The 13127-nt window shown below is 30.2% G+C and overlaps 1 long non-coding RNA gene across 2 annotated transcripts; it reads left to right on the top strand.

The window, feature by feature from the left end:
• Positions 1-9938: 9938 nt before the first annotated feature.
• Positions 9939-12537, top strand: LOC122196481 (uncharacterized). Of its 2 annotated transcripts, none has more exons than XR_008230278.1 (2): positions 9939-10181; positions 10963-12537. It is a non-coding gene; the product is annotated as an uncharacterized LOC122196481 (long non-coding RNA). The 2 variants fall into 2 exon arrangements; XR_008230277.1 differs by having other exon boundaries at positions 10437-12537.
• Positions 12538-13127: the final 590 nt, after the last annotated feature.

Raw genomic sequence — 13127 nt, 5'->3', positions numbered from 1 at the left:
CCTACTCGACGAGTCCTTTGTGGGACTTGGCGAGTAGGAGCTGGAAAGTGAAACCCTATGTTCCGGGGTTTGCACCATTATTTAAAGAAGCTCAAGCCTCTTTTAGTTCCCTTGCAGCCCCTTTTGCATCTCTAACTTGTGTGTGTGTGTGTGCCCATTGCGTGTTGAATCTTGAGAGAAGATTTTTGATGAAAAAGTTTGGTGAATCAAGTGATTTAGGCAAGGAGCTGGGAAGAGATCCGATTTCTTCATCTGTGGACATCTCTTGGGAAGGTAATTAACCTTTTCCCTTAGTTATTTCAGTTAGACCTCATCTTTGTATGGGTTTTAGGGTTTTAGAAAGGGTATCAAGTTGGTATGGCAACCTATAGGCTAGATCTGAAGTTGTAACTTCAGATCTGGACCCTCTTTGGATTATTCATGCATAAAGTTCCAGCTTTAGTCGAGTTTAAGGTCCCCTTGGTCCATGAACACCCATTAAGAGCTTGGTTTTGGCATTTGGAGCTTGTAAGGCAATGCATGCACGTAAAGTTTGCAACTTTACGTAATAAGCAGGCTTAAGGAAGCTAGATCTACAATTTGGGACCTTGGCTTATAGTTGTATGCATCTTAAAATGACTGAAGGAACTCGGCGAGTCGCAAAGCCGACTCGGCGAGTCATATGAAGATATGCATTAGACCCGACGAGTTGGATGAACAACTCATCGAGTCAGTTGAAGGAAGCCGTGAACTCAACGAGTTTGTTGAACAACTCGGCGAGTTAGATGAAGATGGTCATGAAACTCGACGAGTTGAAGAACAACCCGACGAGTCTTATGAGTTTTAGCCAAGGATATGTTTGCGTGTATACCCATCGAGTTGCAAGGAGGAAACTCGACGGGTGGCCTTGAGACTTGATCAGGATTCGAAGGAACTCGACGAGTCACCACAATGACTCGGCGAGTTGGAATGTGCTTCAAAGACTCGGTGAGTAGCCGAGTGTACTCAGCGAGTTGAGGTCAACATGGAATGTTGACCTTGACTAAGGACTTTGATCTTGATCAGGGATTGACTAGTAGGTTATGGAGTGCCTTTTAAGGCTAAGGACTTATGAGTATATTGTGCTATGGATATAGGTGGTGGAGTCGGTGACTACTGATCCGATAATTGGAGTTACCTTTCGAGTCAACATCTGCGAGGTGAGTTATCCTCACTATATCGATGGGGTCTACGGCACCAAGGCCGACCCTTTAGTTGTTATTGTTATGATATGCTACATGTGATATGATCGGTTTGATCGGAATCAGGGTAGGCAATATGTTATGCTTTTATGATCCGTAGGGATTGGTATGTTAGTGACCTGCTAGGTCAGTGCTCTAGTTACGAGAGAATTCTATGATTGATCATTAGTGTGATAGATATGCTTGATGTTTGTATATGCTAGTATAATATAATATGCGCACATGGTTAATTGTTTGTTGGTTGGGTTGAGGCGGTCCTGCTTTGTGCTGAAGGCCAACATACCCTATGAGCGGTCTGGGGAGACTGTAGGCCCACGTGGCGGACCAGTCATGCCGAAGGTTCGGGATAGATTCAGATAGACTCTAGGCCCTGAAGGGAGGACCAGTCAGGCCGATGGCCCAGTATGCGGGTTGATTGATTGATTGATTGTTATTGATATGTTTCTGTCTGTATGGTATTGGTATTTTGGGGGTAGCTCACTAAGCCCTCGGGCTTACAGTTTTCAGTTTATTGTTTCAGGTACTTCAGGTGATCGAGGGAAGCCGAAGGCGTGACCGTACCGCTCCTCATTCTTAAGATCTATTTTGGGACACTCTGATGATAAATGAATTGGAAATGTTTTGTAAAAACAATTACTATTTGTTTCTTTTGTCAACGTTAAAAGTTTAAATTTGGCGTAAATTTTATGGACGTTACACTACTCCTCACCCCTTACACCTATATTTATACATAAGAAACATGGGCTTGGTGAACATGGTCCGTGAATGGGTTTACTGTCGTAAATGGGTTTACGGTCCAAGACACAAAAATACATTTTCCTAGAAAAGTAAAGTATAAACCATATTTTTGACCCAACATATGCAAAGTTCTCTAAGTGTGAATTTTGGATTTGAAGAGTCGAATTCCTGGGTCACGTGGTGAGCAAAGAAGGAATTCACATGGATCCTTCTAAAATTAAGGCAATCGAGAACTGGTCAGCACCAAGAACGTCTACAGAGATTCATCATTTTCTAGGCCTCGATGGCTACTATCATAGGATCATTCAAAACTTCTCAAAGATTGCCAAGCCACTTACCACCCTAACTCAGAAGGGTGTGACTTTTAGCTGGGAAGGAAAATAAGAGAGTGTGTTCCAAACGCTCAAACAAGCCCTATGTAGCGCACCAATACTATCCCACCTAGAAAGGATAAAGGATTTCATAGTGTACTGCAATACATCCAACCAAGGGCTTGGTTGTGTTCTGATGCAATGGGGAAAGTTCATCGCCTATACCTCGAGACAACTGACGACACACAAAGATAACTACACTACACACGATCTTGAGTTAGGGGCAGTGGTATTTGGTCTTAAGATCTAGAGACACTATCTGTATGGTACGAAAAGCAATATCTTTACCAATCACAAAATCCTTCAACATATCTTCGATCAGAAGGAGCTCAATATGAGACAACGACGGTGGGTCGAGCTACTAAATGACTACGAATGCGAAATTTGTTATCCTCCTGGCAAAGCTAATGTGGTAGCTGACACCCTAAGTCGGAAAGAGTACTTAGGTTGTAGAGTAAAATCTCTGACGATGACAATCCATTCACATCTGTCCACACAGATTAAGGAGGCTCAGTATGAAGCCTTGAAACTTGAAAATGTAGGAGGTGAAACCCTAAGAGGAATGGACAAGAATCTAGAAGTCAAGGGTAACGGAGTTCTATACCTCATGGACCGGATCTGGACACCAAAATTTGATGGGTTCAGAGACGTGGTCATGAACGAGGCATACAAGACTCGATACTCCGTTCACCCAGGTTCAGATAAGATGTATTTGTATCTCAAAATGTTATACTAGTGGCCTAACATGAAATCAGAAATTGCTACCTTCGTGGGAATGTGCCTTACTTGCCCCAAGGTTATGGTCAAATACCAGAAACCCTCAGGTTTGCTACAACAACCGGAGATACCTGAGCGGAAGTGGGAGTAGATTACCATGGACTTCATAACCAAGTTGCCCAAGACAACGAGTGGTCTCGATACCATTTGTGTGATCGTTGCGGTTAACCAAGTCCACACACTTCTTGCCTATCAAGGAAATTGACAAGATGGAAAAGCTGACCAGGACCTACATTAGAGAGATCGTATGACTACACAGTGTACCTATATCTATTATCTCGGATAGAGACATTAGATTTACTTCGAGGTTCTGAAAATCATTATAGAAGGCACTAGGAACTAGGCTGGATATGAGCACAGCCTACCATCCAGAAACTGGCAGACAAAGTGAGATGACTATTCAAAATCTAGAAGATATGTTGCGAGCCTGTGTAATTGATTTTTGGAAGGCATGGGATACTCATGTAATAAAATGAGAATGTGAGAACACTACTTTATTGTTATTATTCGGCTATAAATTATAAACAACCACTCAATAATATTCACATTAATATTTACAAAATTACTACATAATATAAATTTTATAGTAGAATAATAACGTTAAAATTTGTATAGGAGTAGTTATATGTTAATACTAATATTGTAATTTATATATATATATATATATATATATATATATATATATATATATATATATATATATATATATATATATATATATATATATATATATATATATATATATATAAGGGAAATTGAATATATGGATGTTATGTATGTAACATTAGGTATAGAACCAGCAAAATTGACTTCAATTTTATTAAAAAATACAATTTTCTTTCGGTGTTAGCTTTTTCCTATTCCTTTTAAACTCATATTATTTTTTTTATTTCGTGATTTATCCCCAACATCTATTTATTTAAAATTTGTTTTTTATTAGACCTCTAGTGAACTTGATAACTTCTTCTGATTCCTACTATATGTATACTTGCATAGTGTTTTTTTATGAGTTATAAAAAAAGGTTTATTAAGTTTTTTTAATGAACATTTTCAATTTTTCACTGTAGTTTTTTATATTAACTTTCAATTTGGAGACCTACATGTAGTTGGTAAGATATTCTTATAAACGATTTGGGGTGCAAATTTAAGCTTATAAAACTCTATAAAAATATATACACAAAACTTATCATAAGCTCTAATAAATGATGCAAAAAAGATGGTAAGGAGATTTGATGGGATTTTGTTAAAACTATGTAGTTTTTATGATTCTATATCTAAAATTAGGTAGATAACAATCATATATTCTCCAAGTCCATATATATATATATATATATATATATATATATATATATATATATATATATATATATATATATATATATATATATATATATAGAGAGAGAGAGAGAGAGAGAGAGAGAGAGGCACAAAACGCATGTCTACATTCATGTAAATTGCATTTCTTACTTTAAATATGTTCTTGTGAACCCTTGAGGTCTACATATTAGGGGTGGACTTGGTACGGTACCAAGTCATTTTTCTCTAAACCGTGTGTACCGTACCAACTATAATTGGTATAAAAAAATTGCTACCAGTACCATACCAAATATACTTGGTACCAATTTATTTGGATACCAACATGTTTGGTTGGTACAAATTGGTAATGGTATATACCAACTTCTTTTAATTTTCTATTATAAGATTTAAAAATAAGCAAAGACATCGGGATTTTGATGTGTAGTATATAAATTAGTTACGTAGTTCTTTTAGTTTACAAAACAATTCTACTAAAGTAATGCTAATGTAACGTTTTAATATTGTGCTTTAACGTGGTAGTAACTATTGACTTATACGATCAAATGACTAATATAATGTTGTTAAAACTGTAAAAAACTAAATACAATTAACAGTTGAAATATATATATCAAATGAATTGGTTGGTACGGTATTACCATGGTATTCCAATTTTTGTACCATTACCGTACCAACATTGATCAATTGGTACGGTACTACCAACCAAACATGTTGGCTACCAAGTTTCTTGTTTCGGTTGGTAACATGTTTGTTGGTTTTCCATGGTACAATTTTGGCAGCCCTACTACATATTTCATTTTATTTATCTCCATTTTATATATTAGAATCCTATAATTTGATAACTGATATGAAAATCCATCCGATGATCACGTTTCTTCTCTTTCTTCTACTCATCGCTCTTATGCCAAAAGGTAACATATATATATATATATATATATATATATATATATATATATATATATATATATATATATATATATATATATATATATATATATATATTACCTTTTGGCATAAGAGCGATGAGTAGAAAGCCAAAAAAATTATTAAATTTTTTTTTAGCATAAGAGGGAAAAGTTCAATAGAGAACCATAATTATTGGTTCTTCAAGTAACCAATTTTTTTTTTTTCAATTTCTAGAGCTTATTCTTTATCGAAAAAAAATCGAAATTGATATCATTGGAAAAAGAATAAAAAGTTACGAATTTCTGTATTTTTAGTTTTTTTTTTTTTTGATAAAAAATAAGTTCTAAAAGTTGAAAAAAAGATTAGTTCCTTGGTTCCTTGGTTAATTATGGTTCTCTATTGAACCTTGTCGTATATATATATATATATATATATATATATATATATATATATATATATATATATATATATATATATATATATATATAAGATTGTAAACATCGTTCGATGTTAGCTAGTCGGTGGACTGAGGTCAAGAGATTAATCGGTTAGGCGGAGATTAATCGGGGATGATTAATTGCTAATTTGTTAGATTTTAAAAAATTAAATATGACTAATATCATATAAAAGTTCATAAATATCACTAATATCATAACAAAATAGGTTAATATGATAAATGCAACACTAATCATACCTCAAATAGTTTCTATTGAGGTATAACTTCTTCAAAGTGTTAAAATTTCATCGGGTTCTACTGTTTCAGTCATTTTGTATGCATTGATTAATCGCTAGGCACTCTTTAATCGGTTAAGTAGCACCTAGAGATTAATCGGGACCTAATCGTGATTTTTACAGCACTAATATATATATATATATATATATATATATATATATATATATATATATATATATATATATATATATATATAGCTTGGATTTGTTAGGAACCCAAGAAATGGTAGAGTGTGCGAGGAAATTTCTCCATCACTTATATCGTCAACGGCAAAAACGTCAAATGCTAGTTCTAGTTCGTCTCGCGTTCACAAATGATGTATGTCCATGGAATGTAATACAGACTCGTCAAATAATCACGTGCGATTAACGTCCATTTAAAATCATTTAAATGAGTTTTTTTTTTCATTTTGGTTTTGTTAAATTTTTAATATTTTTTTAAAAATATTTAAAAAGATAACATTTTTAGAGGCATATATACTCAGTTTTTCTGTTATATATATATTTTTATTTATTTAAATATTTTTTATTTTTTATTTTTTTTTTGTTTTTTGTTTTGTTATATTATTGAACGTTTTTTTTTCTATGCCTCTGATTTTTCTTGAGTTTGTTTTTGTTTTTGTTTTTTTTTTCATTTTTTAAAAAATTAAATAGTGGTTCGAATTTTTTATGTTTAACAATTATAAAAAGTTTCGAATCATAACGATATGATGCATCAAACTAATTTGGATCATATTATTTTTGGATGTTGAAAATTTGAATAATATCATTTTAGATTATAAAATTTTGGATCTTATTATTTTTGGATCATAACATTTTAAATCATATTATTTTGGATCATATTACTTTTTAATAATATATTTTTGTTTATAATATATTAATTAAGTTAGGTTTTTTTATTACTATATTCATATTATTATATTTTTTGGATCATTTAATTTTGAATAATAAAGATATAAAAATTAAGGATCATAAAATATTTGAATGAAAATCTTTTAGATCATCACAAATTTAGTATCATAAATATGTTAAATCATAATTTTTATGAATCATAGTTTTTGAATTATCTCATTTTGGATCATACTATATTTAACATTTTTCTATAACTTTTAATATTTTAAAATCAAGTTTGGTTTTTAAAACACCTTATTTTTTTTTATTCTTTTTACAAAGTCACTACTATTGTGAGTAGAAGTATTCATTAAATTTGTTTAATTTTTTTGCTAGTATTAAAAATAAAAAAAATAATTTTTTTTTCAAATTTTCATGATTGTGTTCATTTTGTATAGGATTAAATTTTAAGAATTTTGGTCTTTTCAAAAAGAAATTCATATGAAAAAAAAAGTTACTCCCAAAAAATTAAACGGATGGTAAAAATAAAATAAAAGTCTATCGGACGACATGTGACAGAGAGAAATAAAGAGGGGGGGGGGGGGGGGAGGGGGGGTGGATAGTGATGTTGAACAAGTGTTTTACTTTATTTAATTTTCTTTGTTTTTTTTTTGTTTTTTTATATTTTATTTTTAGCCTTCAAACAATTAACTTGTGTCAGAAAATAACAAAATTTTGCATATAATTACAAAAACATCATATGTTTTACAATATTTAGACAATAAATAAAATAAAATCTAACCCTTTTATTTTTTCAATGATACAGAAAATATTTGTTCTCGCGGTTCCTACCATATTCTGAATTTCTACATAATCCTATATATATATATATATATATATATATATATATATATATATATATATATATACTAGCAGCGTACCCGTGCGATACAGCTGACAACAAATAGTTCATTCAGTGATTAGTTAGTTTTTCCTGGCTGTCAAAATGTTTGTTTTTGATATCTTTCAGGCGTTGTAGGTCACTCTTTTTTTGTACAATTTTTTTTACTCGTCTTTTATTTTTGATCTAGATTCCATCTTGACCAGTTTTGTCTATCTGTATTTTTCAGCTTTTGCCAATTTAAACTAAAACTTTATAACGAATAGTTTCATTTTTAATCATAAAATTATAATTTAACTTGAGTTTCTAATTTATATAAAAATACGTTTAGGATAAATTTTAAAGAATATTATTTGTATATATTACTTCTAAATATAAAAAGTGGACATGAAATATTGTAAAAGCATCACAAAAGAATAAACATGTATATTACAAAAAAATATTAAATTATTAACTATTGTATTGTAATCTAATATAAAAATATTTATAATGATTATGATTTTATATAATTACTAATTGCTATAAACTTATATAAAAAAAATTAATATGCAAAATAAATTCAATAAATGAAACACTTAAAATATGGATTAGAGATGAAATCATGTAACCTATTGAATAGTTGGGGTAGAAAAGAAATTATGCTAACTTTTCCCCAATGCTCCTTATTTAAATAACAATACTACATAATAGACTTTAATTTTAAAAAGTTATAGCATTTGGATTAATAATAACTCGTAAAAGATTTTTAAATTCTCTAAAAAACCATTGTTATATTTTTGAATAACTTTTTAAATTCTCCAAAAGGAACTCTTGTTATATCTAATTGACAACAATATTCGTGATAAATTGTACATGGAAATAATAATTTATGATAATAGCATCTTTCACAATTTATAAAGGACTCGCCATTATTCATTAAAACTATAAAAATAAAAAAAATAATAAAAACAATAAAAATAGCCCTCTAATTTGACGTTGATAGCAATATATATATATATATATATATATATATATATATATATATATATATATATATATATATATATATATATATATATATATATATATATATATATATATATATATATATATATATATATATATATATATATGTGTGTGTGTGTGTGTGTGTGTGTGTGTTTGTGTGTGTGTGTGTGTGTTTAGGTTCATTTACGACCATGCTAATTTTGTGAGACCGTGAGACCAGATCTAAAACTAATTTTCAAATGCAAAATAAAAGGAAAAATCCAAAAATTCTTTTTTTAATTATTATTTTCGGAACTTTATTTAACTAAAAAAATAAAAAAAAAATTACCGTTTTTTTGAAAAATACGTGAAATATTCTAATAGAATATTACACTGTACATTTATAATATGATTTTTACAATGTTTAGAATATTCTACTAGATTTAACAGATATGTAGAATATTCTAAATATTCTACTAAAATATGTAAAAAATGTATTTTTTTTTTGTATTTATTTGTTATATTTTTGGTATTTTTTTTTATTTTTACTTTTTGGAAAATATATATTCAGAAAATAATACTGGAAAACAAAAATTTTTAAAAATTTCAATTATTTTGCATTTTAAAAATGTTTTTGTTTTATCTATTAAATGAGTGACTAGGATTGCGTCTCACGATCTCACAAAATTAAACCGTCTGACATTAAACTAACCCTATATATATATATATATATATATATATATATATATATATATATATATATATATATATATATATATATATATATATATATATATATATAAGGGACGGTTCAAATAAAAACAATATATATTGTGAGAACGTAAAAACATTTTTTTATGTTATTATTCTTCAATGAATTTTGTATCAACGACTCTATGTGATTATTCAGCAAAGAATAAATGAATAGTCAAAGTTTATAATACAATAATAACATTGTAATGAATATATGACTAATCGAAAGATATTAGAATTATTTTAACAATACACATATACAAATTTCATTACAGAATAATAACATAAACATAGTGTCCTTACGTTCTCACACTATTTACTGTTTTTATTTGAACTTACTTTTATATATATATATATATATATACCATCTTATAAAGCAAAGATAATCAATATCTTAAGTACAAATTGTAAAGCCTAAGGCACAAAAAATTAAGCATCTTATCTTAAAAAACAAGGAGAGCTGATCTGGACCGTTGAATAATATTTTAATGGTAGGGATTTAAAAACAAGGGACTCACACGGATTGCCAACATGTTATAATCCAAGGCGGGCAATTCAAATCTTTTTGAAATCGATTTTTCACACATCTGGAACCAAAAAGGCGTTTATTTCTCTTTCTTGCTCGCTCCTTTGTTCGTTGGTCATGGCTGGTTCTTAGAACTTCCGATTTAGGTCTCTCTCTCTCTCTCTCTCTCTCTCTCTCTCTCTCTCTCTCTCTCTCTCTCTCTCTCTCTCTCTCTCTCTCTCTCTCTCTCTCTCTCTCTCTCTCTAAACACCGATTATCTCGAATCGGTAAGGTTATCTTCTAAATCCCACCCCACCTATGCAACGATTATAGTGGATTTATAGATATCTTGCATCCTAACAACGATTAAACATCACTCAGTCGACTCCTTCTTCTTACTTCTTATTTGTTTGTATCCTCAGCTGGAATCGCAAATCAAAGCTTCCAGGTCTAAGCCGGAATCCCCTGTATTCTTCCATGTACCTCCACCTTCCGCCGCCGCACAAATTTCTCACTTCCATCTTCACCATATATTCCAATAATCTCCCTTCAATAAACCTCTAGCTATCGCCACCCTCACTCACATATTATTTCTAAAATCCCTAAATCTAATATCAGCCCTAGACATCATTATTTCATCAAACAGATCGAAAGAGAAATAGCTGAAAATTTAGAGTGGCATTTTCCCATCCCTAATTTTTAAATCACACACAAACACCTTCATCGTTTTGAATATGGGATGAAGATTATAGGAAATTGAATGAACCGAGGTTGAAGAACGAGACCAGGAATACAACTGAATTTGGTGTTTCAATTTTAGTACACCACCATGTTTCTCCACTGTGTCGATTAGTGGATCTGGATCTATATCCAAACACTAGCATCATTGACTCTCTCTCTCTCTCTCTCTCTCTCTCTCTCTCTCTTAGATTTTAATTTGGGTTGTAGGTACCGTTACCAAGAGATTTTATCGGCACCACATACATGGTCATGGTGATGGTCTTCTTTGACTCCGGTCACCATATTCACCACTAGGCACATTTTTTATGATTTTCCAGGCAACAATCTCAACTCTCTTCAACTCTTCCTCTTTCCATTACAGTTGTTTGTTTTTGTTACTCAAAATCTCATGATCTAATCTATTTATGTTTTAAATGCAGGTTCTGTTTTAAAATCATATAGTCTATGATTCTTCATTTAGTAGTGTTCATAATCATCTCCACCTGATGTTTTGCTATTTACAGGTGCATTCATGGTGAAGGGGAATAGAATGCGAAAAGTTTAATCAATGTGACCTTCTTTTTTACTTCGTTTTTTTTAGGCCTCCGGAAAATGAATCCCATCATGTAATGTTTGTAGGTATTTTTTTCATCTTATGTGTATATGCATCTTGACGGACCATAGACGCCCAAATAAATCTTGAGTTTTTCATCTATGCTTAAGTATGATTGGTGTCCATTTTTTGTGTAAACATGTTTTACGTTTTTTAATTTTAACAAATTGGAATACATATGAAGTTTTATGACTTTCTTTCTATTTTACTTTGAAACCTTCACGATTATAGCAAACCTTCATAAATTGTTTCTTTTATTAATTTTTGGCAGATATGGTTTTCTAGAAACAAATTTTTTCATATGTGTTTTTTATTTGGTTTCTTTTCGACTTTACTCTATTTGATTTCAATTTTTTCTTAATGAACTTAAGTTTCTTAATATATTAGGTGGTTTTAAGGTTTACTCTGCTTCTGAGGCAAGAAGAGTGGGGTTTGTGTCTTTGTGCAACAATAACCAAGCAAATCAAATATGGATTCAGAAACCCTTTACTCACAAATATTCTCCTTGGGGTAAATTTATAATTTGTCTATGGTTTATCTATTTATTTTGTGTTTTAGTTCTGATTTTGTGAAAATTTCACCTTTTGTTGGGTTCTTAAGACTTTGTGCTATGTCGTTATTTTACACCTTTTGGGGGGTTTTCTACATTTCCATTTTACTGAAACTAAAGCTTTTTTCCCCCTTTCAAATCCTTCTTTCTACTCCTTATTTATTTGTTGATTATTGTATTGTTTTTTTATCATTTTCTAATTTCTTCTCTTTAAGGTTATCTGTTTATGTTATATTCATATTAATGTAATGACAACAATGACATTTGGAGACTGTGACCCATGAGATGTGTGTCCTGCTTTAGCCTTGACAATGTCCGCATCTGCAGCAGAAAAAAAAAAAAAAGAGGAAGTGGATGCTTCAAACACTGAGTATTACGAATGGAAAGCTTTTGCCTTTGCAACAACATCAGGATATATGTTTTAGTCCATTACTCATATTTTTCAAATCACGGAAAAACACAAGAAGAAAAAAACTTGAAGAGATTAAGTCAGCAACTTAATTTTATGGATTATTCTTGTGTTTTTTTAGAAGTTTACTTTTATATCAAATATTTAGCTTTGAAAAATAATTTTGTTTATTTATCATGTATGGATATTTGGAGTATAATTTTGTTTATTTATCATGTATAATTTTGTTTATTTATCATGTATGGACATTTGGAGTTTATTTAATATTTATACGGTGTTTTATAATAAAGTATATATGTGCTTTTTACATTTATGGGTTTCTAGAATTTGAATTACTGTTTGATTTTCAGGTGAGAACTTGAGTTAGTGTTTGATTTCTATTATGTATTTCATAGGTTCACATCAAGATGTTTCTTACTTGTTCTTTAATTTATTGTAATCATTATTATGTCAATAAATTAAAATAATAATTGATATTTTAAAAATGAAGCTACGTCAAATGTGTAAGCAATTTATATTTATTTTTAAAACCTAAACAAATCTTTGGTTAGATTCTTTTGGCCATGCATGTCAATATACAGTGTATGATTTTTTTGTAGTAGAACATGTAAAAAATCAAATGTAAGATCTGGCTTTTTGTTGGTCTAATAGATATATGTATTTGATATTTTCATATGAATAAAAAGGTAGGAAATATATATGTCAAACCCAAATTATATAAGTGTATATATTTTAAAGAACTTTTTGGGTCATAAGTTTAAGCTTTTAGTGAAAAATTATTTTAATATTTCATTTTTTGTGACTATAATAAAAATAATTAC

This window comes from Lactuca sativa, chromosome 2 (assembly GCF_002870075.4).
Source record: "Lactuca sativa cultivar Salinas chromosome 2, Lsat_Salinas_v11, whole genome shotgun sequence".
NCBI lineage: Eukaryota > Viridiplantae > Streptophyta > Magnoliopsida > Asterales > Asteraceae > Lactuca > Lactuca sativa.
The sequence above is the reverse complement of the archived record's forward strand: the minus strand, read 5'-3'. Positions and strand labels throughout refer to the sequence as shown.